At 36.7% G+C, this 17,502-nt stretch overlaps 1 long non-coding RNA gene across 1 annotated transcript in view; it reads right to left on the bottom strand.

The window, feature by feature from the left end:
* LOC148127372 (uncharacterized) overlaps positions 1-17,502 on the bottom strand; it is a 130,584-nt gene that overhangs the window by 94,432 nt on the left and 18,650 nt on the right. The gene's annotated exons all lie outside the window — the stretch shown is intronic.

Below are 17,502 nucleotides of genomic sequence, written 5' to 3'. Positions count from 1 at the left end.
AAATGTAGAATTGGATTGTTTCCAGTGCTGGTTTTGCAATTGTGGAAAGTGTTTTCACTTACACCAGTTGGAATTTTAGCATTTTCTTAAAAGAAGCTAAATTCATATGGCTCTAAAATGTTTAAAATTTTGAAAACTGAAATTATGTTATGTTTTGCTGTTACCTATTGCCCAATAGTAGTTCAAAATTCTGTACTGTATGTATTTGCATCAGTTCAAATAGAACTATGGAGCTGATGGTATTTTTCTCAAGAACTGCCATATTTTTCTGGATCCTCTTGTATTGATTCTTTTCTGTTACAGTATTTAAAATATTGCAGTACCAATCCATCTTACTATTTTTTATATAAGTGCACAAGCAACTACTTTTCAGAGATCATATCTGTGCATGATACTAAAGCATTTGAAAATAATTATCAATCTATCTTTATTCATGAGTGTTAATTAACTAAATTTTCCAAAACTGCCAAATTCTTTTCATTATCCCATATACTTAAATATTTTCAGCTGTAGAATAAAAAAGGAACATAATTCAAGGGAATAGACACACGACTGGCAAGACTGGAGACCATTAGATTTAGTTGTAGACTTAACTCACAAACAGTGCACAGTGCTACGGCAAAATGATTGTACAACTTCCTATTAAATACAGCCATAATGCAGTGCAACCATGTGCAGAAATGCATTCATAATATAGGGGTTATAATTTGTGCAATTGATGATGCAGCAAAATTTAGATTTGCAGAAAGAATTCATCCACTTAAATAATAACAGACAATTCTTGATCTGTTGTGTCATCATTTCAGAGACATTTCCTTACCAAAACAGAGAAACAGAATGACCATGGGAAGGCAAAAATTAGTGGGAACAGGAACTTTGGCTTCCTACCACCATCCTTATTGACTTTCCTGTAGGAAGCTGGCATGGAACATTGGAAATGGTGATCATGTGACTGTGGCAATGTTACAGCATTGAAGCAGACACAATTTTGCCAAATTTTAATACTGCGAAAGTCAGGGCTCACAGATTTTGGATACGTTCTTTATTAGTCCAGGAGAGGGTGGTCGCCAAACGATGGGCCGCGGCCCACTGGTGGGCCATGATAAAATTTTGGTGGGCTGCAGAGAAATCTCACCCCCAGAGCACCCCCGCAAAGCAATTAATCTAGGTTGCACAGAAACACAAGGCTGCTCAGCCCACATGGCCAGCGGGAGCCCTCCTCGCCCACTCACTCCTTACCTGGTAAACTTGCCTGCTAAATTGTTATTTGTCCTTTTTCTGACCATCCTCTGTTCTGCTGTGCTGGGAGATTTAGATTAGCTAGGAAGCAGGAAATGGCTGGATTTCTTGCTTCTAGCTAGTCTTTAGATCTTTGGCTCAGCACAGCCAAACCTCCCTTAGGACTGAAAGTTTCCTTGCAAGCAAATTCAGTGCAGTCTCACAGTAAGTGCAGACTCACAGTGAGAGACTGAGCTAGCTGATGGCAGATAGATAGATCACTGAATGATTCTGTGAGCAACTCAATCTGCCTGCTTTGCCTGATTTTAGGTAAAAGTTGCTCTTCGTTATAAAAAAATCAATATTTACATGCATGGTGTGTTGTGAGTTAATTTTATGAGTTTGCTTGCAAGCAAATTTTATGTGACAGACTGAGATAACGAATGGCAGATAGATAGATCTCTGAATGAATCTGTGATTCTGTGAGCAACTCAATCTGCCTGCCTGCTTTGCCTGATTTTGGGTAAAAGTTGTTCTTTTTTATAAAAATTCAATATTTATATAAATATTTATAATATTTACATACAAGCCATGCCCAGCCAGTCACATGACTACCAAGCCACACCCACAGATTAGGCCACACCTACAGAACCGGTTAATGGTCCCTGGGATCTAAAATTATGAGTTTGGTGGTCCCTGAGGTCCAAAAGGTTGGCGATCCTTGGACTAGAAGACCTCCAAGATCCCTTCCAGATGTATTTTGTTTGTTTGAGAGATTTGCTGCTATGGAGTTAGAAAACTATGCAGTGATAAATGTTGTTTTATGCTACCAACCTATAGTTAGTGGACTTCCTTATGCATTATGAATACTTATAGGGTGAATGATTATAGATTGTTTTCATATTTGGTTGTTTTGAGAGCAATCCAAAAGAATTCTTTGATTTACCAATGAATACGGGCCAGGGCACTTGCACCCTTTGCTCTCTTTTCCATTTTTAAATGTTTAATTGAAAGTGAGATCCACCACAGTTGAATGACTGGCACCAGTCTAAATGTTTTTAATAATAAAACTGGCTCAATAATGAATCTGTTTTTTCATTATTATTTTATATGGGTCTGACTTGGTTTTAATTGTATTTCATTTGTGTAATTATTTGATGTTTTTTTATGTAACATATAACACTACATGTAATTGAACTGTATTATTTAAAATAAATGAATATGTTGCTTCTCTTTTGTTCAGGGAACAGACAGTCGCATGCCAGCAGAGTCAAAGTTAGGCATCTTCTGAATTTTTGATGCCCCAAGTCCAAAAGGATCCTTAGAGCCTTTACTGTAGTTTGGGGGAGAAAGAGTATGGAGAGGGGAATTCACCTTTTAGATCTCAGCAAAGTCACCATCATCTATATCTACCTATAATCAAATAAACCTTTATTACTATTATAACCCGCATAAGAAGGATAAGATACAAACTGAAGAGCAATTGTTTTCCAAAGTTTTGCTGCTTAAAAAAAACCTTTGGTGATTATGATAATGCCATTCAAACTGAGCACAAATATTATTTCAGAATGATTCCATCACATAGGAATTTTGAGAGATATGATCTTAACTTTTAATGCTATAATGTATTTAATTGTAGAATGTTTTTGACATGTTACATGGCTAAGAGTATTTTGCCGCTAATTTTCATTAGTACTCAGTGTTGCATGTGTCTCATTGTAGTGTCCAACAATAGTCAAGACACCATTGATGAGTTCTAGTCATGATACCATTTTTCCATTGTGGCAATGTCCTGGTGAAAACTTTCACCTAGATTGACTGCCCCTAGATTTTTGGGAAAGAAGTCCAAGTTTGAATGCAGAAAATGAATCTTCTGTGACATGTTGCACTTTATGTTCTTGTATGCTGTAAGACAGGGGTGTAAAACTCACAGGCCCTGCCCCCATCTAATTTAGTGAAGGGGAAAAAAGTCCCAATACGTGATGTGACACCACCATGATAATGTGAGTTTAACCCACCCCCTGCTGTAAGAGGTTTATCAAACAACTAAATGTAATGTGGTGCTCTGTAGTTGCCCCCTCGATGATGTCCTTACATGCTTTGCAGGTTATTTTCTGTGGCCCTACTAGCAGCCCTTTGAACTGCTGGTCATTGCTGACATATCTGATCCGTGGATAACAAAAATGCCTTCCTTGATCTTGGCATCAGTTATTATTCAAAATATCTGAATCCCATAAAGAAAATCGTCGCCTTCCTTGTTCATAATTTTTACAAAATTTATCATCAATCTGAGTTTTATGAGAATTGAAGGCAAAAAAATATATTTGACAGATAAACAAGTGGTTCATATTCCATGTTTTTTCTGTCCTGCAACCAAATTCCTTCAGAGTGGCCATATCTTTTTAATGTAAGGTGACCCTCTCGCACAGCTGTCCCATATGTAGCAACAATATTGGTATATCTGAACTGCATTCCAAGCAGCAGAGTCACTATTTTTAGATCTCCAGAGATATTACAGTTGTATTTGATGTCCTGGTTGTGCTTCAACCAAAGCTTTATGTTTATGTATATTTCTTTCATTTGTGCACAATAGCTAACAGGTACTGAAAAGATGTACATTGCAAAAATAGAAGAATTCTGTAAAATGGTACATGAAAATCCTGTTTTCCATTAAGAATGTTGGGGTATTTTGAAGCTTACACAATTTTATTTATTTATGTATTTATATATTTATGTATGTATTTATCTATTTATTTATTTTTTATTTGGTTTGTATAGCCAGCCATCTCACATTTGTGTCTCTGATCGGCTTACAATTAACACTTCAATTAAAATTAACTGAACTTTTGACTTAATAAAATTATTCCCACAAAAGTTAGTTAAAATGCAAATAAAATTTAATCATTATTTTATTATTTTTAAACAGTTGAGTGTTACTTTCAGAATGTACATGTGGTGTTGTATTTTTTTCTAAAATAAGGATTCCTTCTTTTGTTCTTTTGACTATTTTTAGTAAACAGGAAAAATCGGGATTTGTTCCATGTAGGTTTTTTTTTTATATTCCTTTCTCCATTAGACTTTCTATATTTATGGCTGTGTCACAAAATGTAGCCAAAAATAGAAATGCTTCCTCACAATGAGGACTGAATCTGCCAAAAGTTATTGCTTTAGGAAATTTAAGTCACATTGGATTACCACCTGCTACTATCAAAGCTAAAGCCTCATGAGTTTGAAGCAAATGGCAGGGTGGGGAAGATCAAATTAATTTATGAAATACATCAGGGAAAGTATGCTGTGAGAAAAGATTTCTTACTAAGGGATACAACCTGATGCAAAAAGCTGGAAATTACAGCAGAAGGTTTATTTCTGCTTTGCTGGAAATATAGGCATTTGCTTGGCAATGAAACTCGAGAGAGGGAAGGGAAGGGAGGGAGAGGGATGTAGTTATTTTAGTAAGATAAATTCTTCTGCAACAAAGAAACTGAAAGTGATCTTTATGAAGGGATGCCAATTGTCCTGGAATTGTTATAAAGCTCTATTTATTTGAACCAGGCCTTCTTGCAAATACCAACAATTTGGAAAATTTAAAAACGGAAATTGCCTATGTGCATGAGTGCGTGCAAAAGTAATAGTGTATACTGGGAGATTATGTAGTTTAAGTGACAGTAAAGCCTGTTTTTGAAGGAAAGTAGAGTTATTATCAGCTCCTTCGCATCATATGTGACATTTGTTTGTTATTGTCTTCCAGATATCATCTTACTTCCAATATTGGATAAATGACTGCATGGACTTGCCTGGTCCTATCTCTGTATGAATATGAAGACGTATACTTGGCTTAAATTGAAAGAGAGAAAAATATTTCATGTACATATGCTGTCTTGAAATTGTTCTGATCCCCAAAAGAATATTGAAGCAGAAGTCTACATTTGGCCTCAGATACTTCCATGAATGATCTGACTGTTTTCACAGGTTTTTTAAAAAACTCTATTTTTAGCAGGGTTGCAAACTTTCATCAAAAGCATTAATCTATAATTGAAAAATACTCAGTATCATATTTTCTGAAAATAAATATATGAAAACACCATATTCAGTAGTTCTTTCTTAAATTATAGGATTTATATCCATTTTCCCTGCTCATTCTTTCCAATTGAAGGGAAGTTTCCATCTGTATCTTATGGAAAATCAATTCAAAGGTGACTGTCCCCATCCACTTTCCCTTTGAATTTCTTTTAGAATTATGCTCTATTAACAGTAAACTACCTTTTATTTTTACACATTTGCCCTGGACATTGACTACAATCTCCATGACTTACTAATATGAGTATTTATTTATTTATTTATTTGTTTGTTTATTTATTTGATTTGTCAGTCACTTACAAGATAATAGATATAAGTATAAACATGGGTAAGAATACAGGAAATAGGTACAAATAAATGGGGAAAATAGGACAGGGATGGTAGGCACAATGGAGCACTTATGCATGCACCTTACAGACCTCTTAGGAATGAGGTGAGGTCAATAGAGGATAGTTTGAGGTTGAAGGAGTAGAGGTTTGAGGATGAAACAACAGAGTCAGGTAGTGCATTCCAGGCATTGACCACTCTGTTGCTGAAGTCGTACTTTCTGCAAACAAGTTTGGAGCAGTTAACATTGAGTTTTTATCTGTTGTGTACTCTTGTATTGTTGCGGTTGAAGCTGAAGTAGTCATTGACTGGTAGGACATTGTAGCAGATAATTTTGTGTACTACGCTTAAGTCCAACCATAGGCGGCGTAGTTCAAGATTGTCCAAGACCAAAATTTCAAGCCCGGTGGTTTTAGGGTATTCTGTTGCGAGCAGAGGAATGTAGTACTCTTCTCGCGAAATACTTCTGGACTCACTCAATTGTATTAATGTCTGATATACAGTGCAAATTCCAGACAGATGAGCTGTATTCGAATATTGGTCTAGCAAAGGCAAAAACTTTTGCACTAGTTTGCATTTCAAATTCCCAGAGGTTGTGGGAGAAGCTGCTGGCTGCTTGTGAAGGAAGCAGAGGGTGAGTAGAAAGGAGAGAGGCAGTTTGAATTGCTTCCATTGCATCTCAAATTCCCAGAGGTTGTGGGAGGAGCTGCTGGCTACTTGTGAAGGAAGCAGAAGGTGAGTAGAAAGGAGAAAGATAGTGGCCCGCATGCCTAATGGTGCATGAATCATATAACTATAAACCAAGAATACCAATAAGACATTTAGGGTAAGTGCGTTTGAGATTATGATTTTATTTTATTTCAAAATGACCAGCTTAGTTCAGTGTAATACTTGTTTTACAGCTGTCTTTCACAATACACTTTTCAAACTTGGATACTGTCCTCTCTGTAAAAAAAATTACCAGTCTACATGGACAGATTACCTATCTAGAATCTCTAATTTGAAAGCAGAAATTAGGTGCCCAATCCAGCCATCTATTGAGTTGCCGTGCTACCAGCCCCCACTACCACAAAAACCCTACAGGAAAAGGACAGTATGGACAACCGTGGGATCTGGCAGGGTGAGAGCTGTGGACCATAAACACAAAGCTTTTGCTGTGTCCCAGCATAACAGATACAGTGCCCTTGCTGACCTTAATAGGGACACTAAAGTGACAGGTCAAGGTAGTTGTGATAATGATAACTCAAGTAAGCCAGGGATCATGGTCCTCGAAGAAGAACTTACTTTGGAAAGGAGAAAGTATGAATCAGGTATTATGCACCAGTCACACAAGAAGAGCAAGACATCCAAAAAGAGAAGCCACCTTCTGGTTGGGGACTCAATTGTAAGGGATGTAAATTTAGGAAAGGATACTGAGGTTTTGAAAGAGGTCAAGTGTCTACCAGGTGCTACTGCCAGCAGAGACAAGAAGCGTATTCTTAAGATAGTCAAGAATGCCAGCAAGAACTGTCATGTTGATGCTATTATACATCTTGGTACAAATGATCTATCCTAGAAGGATGTACGTTCTGTTCAGAAAGGCTTCCAGAGTTTGGGGTATGAACTTAGTAATATGGGCTGTAGGCTTATCTTTTCAGGGGTTCTACCAATATACAAGGAACAAAAAGGGAAAGAGCAGCGTGTAGCAGAATTTAATGTGTGACTAAAGGAGTGGTGTAAAAGGGAAGGCTTTCGTTTTATTAGCCATGATGTCTGTAGCTGGTCCAGTGAAAAACTGTACAAAAGAGATGGTTTGCATCCATCAAAGAAAGGGACTGAGTTACTTGGCATTAAATTCATAGATTTCCTGGATAAACGTTTAAACTGAACAGCGGGGACAGAGAATTAATGGATTCAGAACATTTCTGTCCCCAGCAACCTAAAACTAATAAGGATACCAGTGCATGCAAAATAGATGTTTGTGCAGGTAAGATTACCAACCTTGATGCCAACCAAAATCAAGCATTTAATAGTGAGTGCCATACCATGTGCACTAATCAAACAGGTGGCATGAAAGTAAGGGCAGGCAGGCACAACACAGGTTATATAGACAGTAAACACAGTGCCAGACATAAAGATCTCAAGTGCCTATATACAAATGCACAAGTCTGGGGAACAAACAGGGTGAACTTGAACTATGAATACATGAAGGTAAATTTGATATAGTTAGAATAACAGAAACTTGGTGGGATGAAACCCATGACTGGAACAGACTGGTAGAAGGATACAAACTATTCCAAAAAAAAAAAAAAAAAACACCCAACAGACTCCATAAAAGAGGAAGTAGAGTTGCACTGTATGTAAAGGACCACTATATTGCTACAGAAATACATGAAACCAAAGATGAAAACCTCCTAGAATGCATATGGGTCAATATAAAAGAAAAAAAGAATGACATGGCCATAGGTATATATTATAGGCCACCCAATCATGCAGAAAATATAGATGTCCTTTTTGCCAGCGAACAAACAAACATATGCAGGAAACACACAACAATAGTAATGGGAGACTTCAATTATCCTGATATCAATTGGAAAACTAATTCTGCACCAAGTGAGAAATCAAATAAGTTCCTAACCAACCTAGCCGACAACTTTGTTGTCCAAAAGGTAGAGGGTGAAACTAGAGGGACAGCCATACTGGACTTAATTCTTGCAAACAGAGAAGTGACAGAGGGAGTTGAAACTGCAGGAACCTTGGGTGAGAGTGACCATGTCATACTAGAATTCAACATAACACAAACACAAGCAACAGAACATAATGACACCAGAGTCTTGGATTTTAAAAGAGCTGATTTCAATAAACTCAGAGAGAACTTGGGAAAGATTCCATGGATGAAAATCCTAAAGGGGAAAACAACTCAAGTATCTTGGGAAACTCTAAAAAGTATGATCATAGAAGCCCAGACCAGCACAATACCACCGAGAAAGAAAAACAAGAAATCCAAGAAACCAGCATGGCTGTACAAAGATCTCTCTGGCAGATTGAAAGAAAAAAAGGACAAGTACAAAAAATGGAAAGAAGGACATACAACTAAGGCAGATTATCAGCAGAATCTGCAAAAACGAAGTCAGGATAGCAAAGGCTCAGAACAAACAAAGACTTGCAACAAAAGTCAAAGATAATAAAAAAAAGTTTCTTCCAACATATAAATAACAAGAAAAAAAATCAAGGAAACAGTCGGTCCACTAAAGAGAGGAGATGGCAAGGAAGTGACAGGCAACAGAGAGAAAGCAGAACTGCTTAACTCATTCTTTGCATCCATCTTCACGCAAAAAGAAACTGTAGCTCCACCCACCAAAAACATAACTGTAAAAGACAGATCAGAAATAAAAGTTGAAATAAGCAAAAAAATAGTAAGAGAACACATGTCTGATCTTGATGAAAACAAATAGCCTAGGCCTGATGGATTACACTCCAGAGTTTTAAAGGAGCTGGAGAGGTCATCTCAGAACCACTGCACCACATCTTTCAAAAATCCTGGAGCACCGGGGAACTACCAGAGGACTGGAAAAGAGCTGATGTAGTTCCCATCTTCAAAAAAGGAAAAAAAACAGACCTAGGAAACTCTAGACCAATCAGCCTAACATCAATACCCAGGAAGATACTGGAAAAAATAAAAACAGATCTGCCAACATCTAGAAACAAGTAAAGTAATAACTAGCAGTCAACACTGGTTTGTTAAAAACAGATCATGCCAAACCAATCTCATTTCATTCTTCAACACAGTGACTAAATTAGTAGACCAGCAAAATACTGTGGACATAATATATTTAGATTTCAGCAAGGCATTCGAAAAAGTAGACCACAACCTACTTCTTAGTAAGCTAGAAAAAAGTGGAATAGATAGCACCACCACTAGATGGACACGCAACTGGCTGGCAAACCGTACTCAATGAGTAGTCCTTAATGGGTCTAAGTATACATGGAGGGAAGTAAGCAGTGGGGTGCCACAAGGTTCCACCTTAGGCTCAGTACTCTCCAATATCTTCATTAACAACTTAGATGAAGGAATAGAAGGGGAACTTACTAAATTTGCAGATGATATTAAGCTGGCAGGAATAGCTAACACCCAAGATCCAGGAATAGCTAACACCCAAGAAGATGGGCTCAAGATCCAAATGGATCTTGACAGACTAGAACACTGGGCCATATCTAACAAAATGAAATTCAATGTAGAGAAAAGTAAAGTCCTACACTTAGGCACGAAAAACCAAAAGTACACATATAGACTGGGTGAAACCAGGTTCAATAGCAGTAACTGTGAGAGGGATCTTGGAGTCTTAGTGGACAACCAGCTAAATATGAGCCAGCAGTGTGCAGCAGCAGCCAAAAAAGCTAATGCAATCCTAAATTGCATTAACAGAGGGATACAATCAAGAGAAGTATTAATACCACTCTATAAAGTCTTAGTAAGACTACACCTAGAGTACTGCATCCAGTTTTGTTCACCACATTATAAAAAAGATGTTGAGACTCTAGAAAAAATACAGAGAAGAGCAACCAGGATGATTAGGGGACTGGAGGTTAAAACATACAACGAACGGTTGCAGGAACTAGGCTTGGCTAGTCTAGTAAAGAGAAGGACCTGGAGAGACATGATAGCGGTCTTCCAATATTTAAGGGGCTGCCACGGGGAAGAAGGGGTCAAGCTATTTTCTAAAGTGCCTGTAGGCCAGACAAGGAATAATGGATGGAAACTGAACAAGGAGAGATTTAACCTGGAAATAAGGGGAAACTTTCTGACAGTGAGAACAATCAACCAATGGAACAACTTGCCCTCGGAAGTTGTGGGAGCGCCATCACTTGAGACTTTCAAGAAGAGATTGGACTGCCATTTGTCAGAAATGGTGTAGGGTCTCCCGCTTGGGTGAAGGGTTGGACTAGATGACCTACAAGGTCCCTTCCAACTCTGATTATCTGTTTGATCTGTTTGATCTGTTAGATAACAATTCAATATTTCCAGAAGAGAAGCTTTGTAAGATTAGATTTACAACTCTTAATGCCTTTTTGGCAATTCTGTTACAGTGAGCTCTAGTGCTTAGATCATTTGATATGAGTACTCCAAAGTCCTTGACGGAGTGAGGGTCATCAACAAGGTCATATCCACCTAGTTTGTATTTGGTGAATTGATGTTTTTTTACCAGAGCATTTGTTGCTTGAGATTTGGAGTTGCCAAATGTTTGACTATTCAGACGCATAATCAAGGTCATTTTGAAGAATAGTAGCATTGTCGGTGGTGTTGAATAGCTTTACATCATCTGCGAAGAGGACACAGTTGCTAATAAGGTGATCACAAAGGTCATTTATATAGAGTATAAAGAGTATGGGTCCTAAAACGCTGCCTTGGGGTTGAAATGACTGTTCATAGGAAGGACTACTCTCAGAATTTTATGATCATTGTTCTCTTTGTAATCTCATAGCTTTCCTTAATTAACCTTCCAAACCCAACCCTTGGTTTTAAATGGCTCTGGAAGTATTCTATTGCCCATTAAAATGCAGTAATAGTTATATAGAGCATTTGGTTCCCAACACTGTTCAGACACAATAAAACCAACAAACCCTACACTTTTTGTAATAATCCTACTCACTGTTGTCTTGGCAGCGTGGCTGCAGTTCAGTTTCTACTGAACCAAAATAGCTACTGTAGGTGGACTCCAATATGGTGAAGTAGAATGTGGAGGGTCACATCATTTCATGTTCTAATTTTATATTGTTATTTTGAGTTTGTGTGTGGTTCTCCAAAAACTTTCACTGTGGGGGTTGAAAGGAATTAAAAAGAACAGATTGCATGTTCAAAAGAATAATACTTGTGATTCATATTGAAAATAGGAATGTAACATTTTTTTAAGTCAGCAAAGCAGACATAACACAGAAGAATCGTTTAGACTCAGACTGTACATGATACATGAATCATTATCCAGACTGTCATTCAGCATGTAATTAATATTGTCTAAAGCTCCTGCAACATAAAGCCAAACATCAGTTGTTTAGAAAGGAAAACAAATGTTGCATCATTACAAGTAGAGCAAATATGACAATAATCAAAGAAAAATCTACAGGTGTGCTCATTATAGGCATTTAGGGCAGAAGAAAATGTTGGCTCAGTTTAAACATCCTATTGTGGATAATATCCAATGGATTAACACTTGGTTGATCCAGAAAAAAAGTGGACCTTATACTTGTGAGAAAATTCTAGGAAGAAAAAGTCCTAAACATATTGAGAAGTACAAAAATCAGAAGATTAGGATGTTGTAATTTTTGGTGATGACGAACTAACTTTTGCTTAGCTCTCTAGTCTCTTAGCTTTTGTGATTAGATACTAGGTTGCTAAACAAAAGTAATATAAATTGAATTATGAAGTATAATCCATTACTTGTCTGTTTAGAACAGACAATTTAGACTCTTATGACTTCATTCTAAATTATTATTTAGAATGCTATTTGAACTAAACCATCTTGTGATAATAATTTTTCACTTCCCAAAATGTTCCATTTAGGGGTAAGGCTGTTGAGAAGATGATTGGCTTACAACTCGAAAAAGCCCTGGAGAAAGTAGAATCAGGATTTTCATAACACTAAAATTGCAATGATTACACTTGATGAGTCTGGTGGGCTTGGGATGAGGATGGTATACCCAATATGCCTTCCTTGACAAGTCAGTGACTTAAGATACATTATGGGATGCATAGTGTTGAAGTATTTTCTTTCTCCAGGGTCAATTCTAGTTGATGTTAGAAGGGTAGATAGATGAAATAGAGTCTGTTGTTCTGTGGGATGTTCTGGAGTTTCATCCTCTCCACACTCCTATTTAACATCTATACAAACACGCTGTGTGAGATCATCTGTCGGCATGGGGTGAGGTATCATTAGCTGTTCCTTTATTCCCTGGTCTGACATAGTTATATGGTTGAAATACTTAGCTACTGTCTGGAAGGTATGTGAATTTAGATGTGAAAAAACAGGTTTTGGCTCAATCCTGGCAAGATTAAGTAGTTCTGGTTTTGAGCATGCACACATGCACACACACACACACACACACATCATCCAGAGTTTTTCCATCTTTGAGTTAGGCTAAATACCTCCACTTAAAATTGGTGTGCAACTTGAGAATACTCTTGTACTCATGACTCCTTTTCAAGGAAAAAGCGTTAGCAGTGGCTAAGAGGTGTAGATTCAACTGGTGAAATAATTACTCCTTTTGGGCTGGAAAACTTATTCATAGTGATTCATATGTCAGTTATCTCTTGTTTGGATTATATAATACATTCTATATAGGGCTGCCCTTGAAAACCAATTGGAAGCTGCAACCAGTTCTGAATGCAATGTTGCAGACAGTTTTCAGCATTCCATTAAGTTTTCATATGCAGTAACATTGCTGTTTTGCAAGTTGTTCTGGCTTCCAGTGTCCTTCTTGATATGATTCAAGGCATCAGTTATTATTTATAAAGCCTTACAGTGTCATAAGGCCAGGCTATTGCAATTGTTTCTGCTCAGTTTAGAAACCAGATCTGATAGATATGGTATGCTCCAAGTCTCTTGAATTAATCAAAGTCATGTTATTGGAACTAGAAGTTATGCCTCTGTTGTAGTTCCTGCTCTGTGGAAAAATAGTCCCCAGGAGATTAGTATTACCCTCACCCGTCAGCCTTTCCTAATATACCCAAAACCTGGCTGTTTCCTCTAATATTTGGTTTGGGGTGTTAAATTAGCCTCCTTGTTGGCTTATTAGCTTTAATGCTGCTTTTTGTGGCAATTGGGAATGATTTTTCTTGATTCTAGATTTTGGTTATTTTCTTTTAGCTTTGTAATGTCTGAATTCATTAAGCAAAGAGAATTGCTTAATTCTTAGATAAGCAACTGTATAATATGTAAAGGTGTTTTCATGTTTAAATTTACTTTTCTGAAGTAGGGACAATGCTCCTTGATTAGTTTATCATGGGGATTAATTTGATGTCTCATCCTAAGCCTTTGTTCCAAGTGTCCAGCTGTGATACATTCTCTATGGTAAAGATTCTGATATGAACTTTCTGCTTATGTCTTCTGATGATATGCCTCATTTAATTTTGGCATAGGTGGATAAACACAGCTGATTGTTACCTGACTATCCTTGAGCTCCCTTCTAAGAGTCAAAATACAAATTATGTTAATTACATGGTTAGCCCTTCAGTGCCATTTTTTCTCCTTTCTTTCAGTAATAGCCTTATGGAGCTCCCATCTAGAATGTAGGTTGGTATTTGGAGGAAGAAGACTTTCAATCTTTTCTCCTGCTGTGGTGTTAATCTCGACTGGAGACTCTTTCCTGCTATCTGAATTGAGGAGAAAAAAAATCTCCCTTTGAAGCAAATGGAAGTTCCACTTGTCAGAAATAAGATAAGCAAGTGAGGCTATGACCACTGCAGAAGGCTGAATTCTCCTATTACAAGGCTCCCAAAAGAATTATTTATGAAGTAAATATGTTCCTGTCAATGAGTAACTCTAGATAATTACCATAAAATAAGACTTAATGTAAACTTTGATTAATGTTTAGTTACATACAAAATCTTACTAGAAGATATTCTCTCTGTGTCTCTGTGTCTGTGTCTGTGTCTGTCTCTGCCTGCCTGCCTGCCTGCCTGCCTCTGTCTCTGTCTGTCTCTCTCTCTCCTGCCCTCTGTATATCTCCAGTATGGTAGGCAATATCTTGAAATCTCTGGAGCATATTGGATTTAGGGATGGGAAGTGAAAGAGGATCCAGCCAAAGACCATTATTGGTTGTAATACACAGTGTGTAGTTTGTCCTGCAAGAGCAATGACACAACAAATCCCATGTATAAGAGGGTATGATGCTGTTGATAGGAATAACAAGATGAAAATAAGGCTGATTTTTCATGTCTGCCTTTGCTTCTGTATTCTTTACTCCCAACATTAGGAGGGAGATCTTAACAGAGTTCACTCTGGAAATCATATCTGTGCTGTTGATGGGCTGACATTTATAGATAGGAGGAGGGTATATTTTGGAATAAATCCATTAAAATGCTTTTTATACATGTTTGTATCTTGTATTTTTTCTCTAATATTCCAGTGCCACTCAAAGATTTCTAATAAGTGCTTTGGGAAGTTTTGTTAAATATAAGTCTCAGATTCTAAGAGCATATTACAAGATTGAATGGATGGAAGTATTTTTAAAGCTTGCCTATATAGAATGTCAGACATCTGACAAACAACTCATTGGAATTCAGCACATCATAACTAGATTGGGAATATATTTTGCTGGCTCAATAATAAATGTGTCTAAAGTTTTACATCTTCCAAATACTGATTGTTTTGTTGGTCTAACTGGATTTGGACACTTAATGGACAATCTCAGATACAATGATGAGTCATCTGACATAGAAGGACTCTCTGACAAGACTGCCAATTGGTTGTTCCATTCAAAGATTATGCTGGTTGCTATTTCAGTCACCAACAGAAGTGTCAGCATATTTGCAATATTTTTTTTAAAAATCATGGTTCAGGAAGAAAGACATTGGGGAAATATGCCTATACTCTTCTCCTTTCCTGGCTAATGTTGGATTTGCAGTGTTTACAAACAGCTGTTACAACAGCCCAAAGCTCCACAGAAAAATGTGACACATCTAAGAATCTGACAGTCAAACTCCAGCATTTGTTCAGATGGTACCCTTCTATGGTTTAGAGTAACAGGAGCCTCAGTAGCTGTGGTATTTGTCACTACAGCAGCTGTGTCTGTGGTAATGGCAACAGCTGTGCTGTTTATTGCTGTCCAGCTATCTGCAGATAACACTAAGATTTAGGAATCCTGTGCACAGTATTCATGCTAAGACATAACCAGAGATGCATCCAAGTTTAAGGAATCTTTAGTTACATGTAAATTCTGCTATGTTTACTCAATGAGATAAAACTTGGCAAGGCGGAGAGAGAGAGAAATCAATTTTAAAAATACAATAGGCACATATTGTTTTCTGTTCGTTCTAATTATTATCAACTTTGGAGCACTATCTTGTTCAATATTGCTTACAATGGAGCTTCTGACTTTTGTAACATTTACCTCATTGTCTCCAAATCCTGAGTATTTTCTGAACTGCAGAATATAGCTGATCTGACCTAACAGCCAAAAAACCAATTTATAAAAAGACTATCAAGTTAATCTATTATACTTCCACCCTAATCACAGATGACATTTAGGAAGTGGCATTACATCCTCCTCTTCATTTATCCAAGAGGCCTCTTTCCCATACAACTAGTTGACAATTGTCCAGGCTGTTTCTCATATAAAAGTCTATGAGGATTGCAGAATCACCTTCCATTTAAAATAAAAATAATGGATTCAGATTTTAAAGCCACATTCCTGAGAATTCCTGTGTCTGCTTCTAGGAAATTTGGCACTTTTCAATCCCACACAAATCTCCAGATTAATTCTAGATTTCACCATGTTTTCCTGTAAAATAAAAGAGTTACAACCAATGGCAATATATACCCCATACAAGTCTATGAAAGAAAATAACTTTTTTTGGATTTCAGAGCTGAGAGATGATACAAATAAACTAATTTTAGACCAAGAAAGATCCAAACTGATGCTGGTTTAATCCTGGATTGATTGGGTTCCTTTTACAGCAAAAGGCCAGATGTTCAAAGTGAAGCAGGTTAGAGTTAGAGTTGACATTAAAGATAAAAGATAAAGAAGATACATAATATTTTCAAATATGGGACTTATTTTATCAATGATTGGACAATAGAAGTAGAAATTAGAAATTGGAAAAATACTATTATATATGTCTTATGTTTAATATATTATTATATTATATGCTATTATATAAGCAAATTAACCCAGACAATACTCTGTTCATAAAGCACTTATATATGTTAAGGAAAATATATAAATAATCTGTTAAAAAAAATTTAAACAGATTCCAGCTGCAGGTATGCATATAAGCTACAAATAATCAATGTTAGCTTTATATGTTTTACCACTCATTTAATTTCCATTTGTGAAATACCACTGCATTCAGTAGTATTCTGTCCAGAAAGGCATGTTTATAATGGTAGTCTGAAAAATGCCAACAATTTCAATATGGCCACACTGAACAGAGAGCTATTTTTTCATACGTAACTTTCTGGAAACAAATTATTATTGGTCTGGCATATTAAGAAGTAGAGCTCACAGAGAGAAAAAAAAAGTGTAATTTTTTTTTAAAAATCAAGAGACAGCTCTTTTTCAGGCTTTTCATGAGAGAGCAATGGTTGAATCATTACCACCCCCTCCCTTTCTTTCTTTTACAAAATGGGATCAGCTGTTAAAGTCCAGCTCCTTAGGTCACTCTATATATAGCACTTACTTTCTGTAGTTAGTGCAACTCAAACTCTAGATCATTTTGAGCAAGTGAAAAGATGGTATTTTTCACATGAATTTAGTGCACATAGATGTCAGGAATATTTTTTTGTCTTTTACTCTGTTAAACTTTACAGGTTGTAGCAGTGCATCTGAATGCTTCTAAAAAGCTTTGACATCCATACGTTCAACAAATTCACAGAGCATCTGTTGTGAAAAACAAAAAGATAATAACTTCCAATTTAAATAACTTAAGTTCTTTCTCATTCTTTTTCTCTCTCCCTTTTCCCTTTAAACTTTCTGTTGAAAAACAAAAACAGAATATAAATCATTTTAGTAGCAATAGAGTTCACAGTAACCAGGATCAAGATTGTAATACTTGGAGAGCACAGTTTGCAAAGGTAATAATCCTGGAAAATAGGATTGCATTCATAGATGTACACCTTAGGGAAAATTTAGGCCAGATTGGAAGCTGCATCTGGATCCTCATAAAATACAATTATGATAACAATG

Source organism: Pseudonaja textilis, chromosome 2 (assembly GCF_049901715.1).
Source record: "Pseudonaja textilis isolate UNSWEBS1 chromosome 2, rPseTex1.2, whole genome shotgun sequence".
Taxonomy (NCBI): domain Eukaryota; kingdom Metazoa; phylum Chordata; class Lepidosauria; order Squamata; family Elapidae; genus Pseudonaja; species Pseudonaja textilis.
Note: the sequence above shows the minus strand (reverse complement) of the source record. Positions and strands in the feature narration are given on the sequence as shown.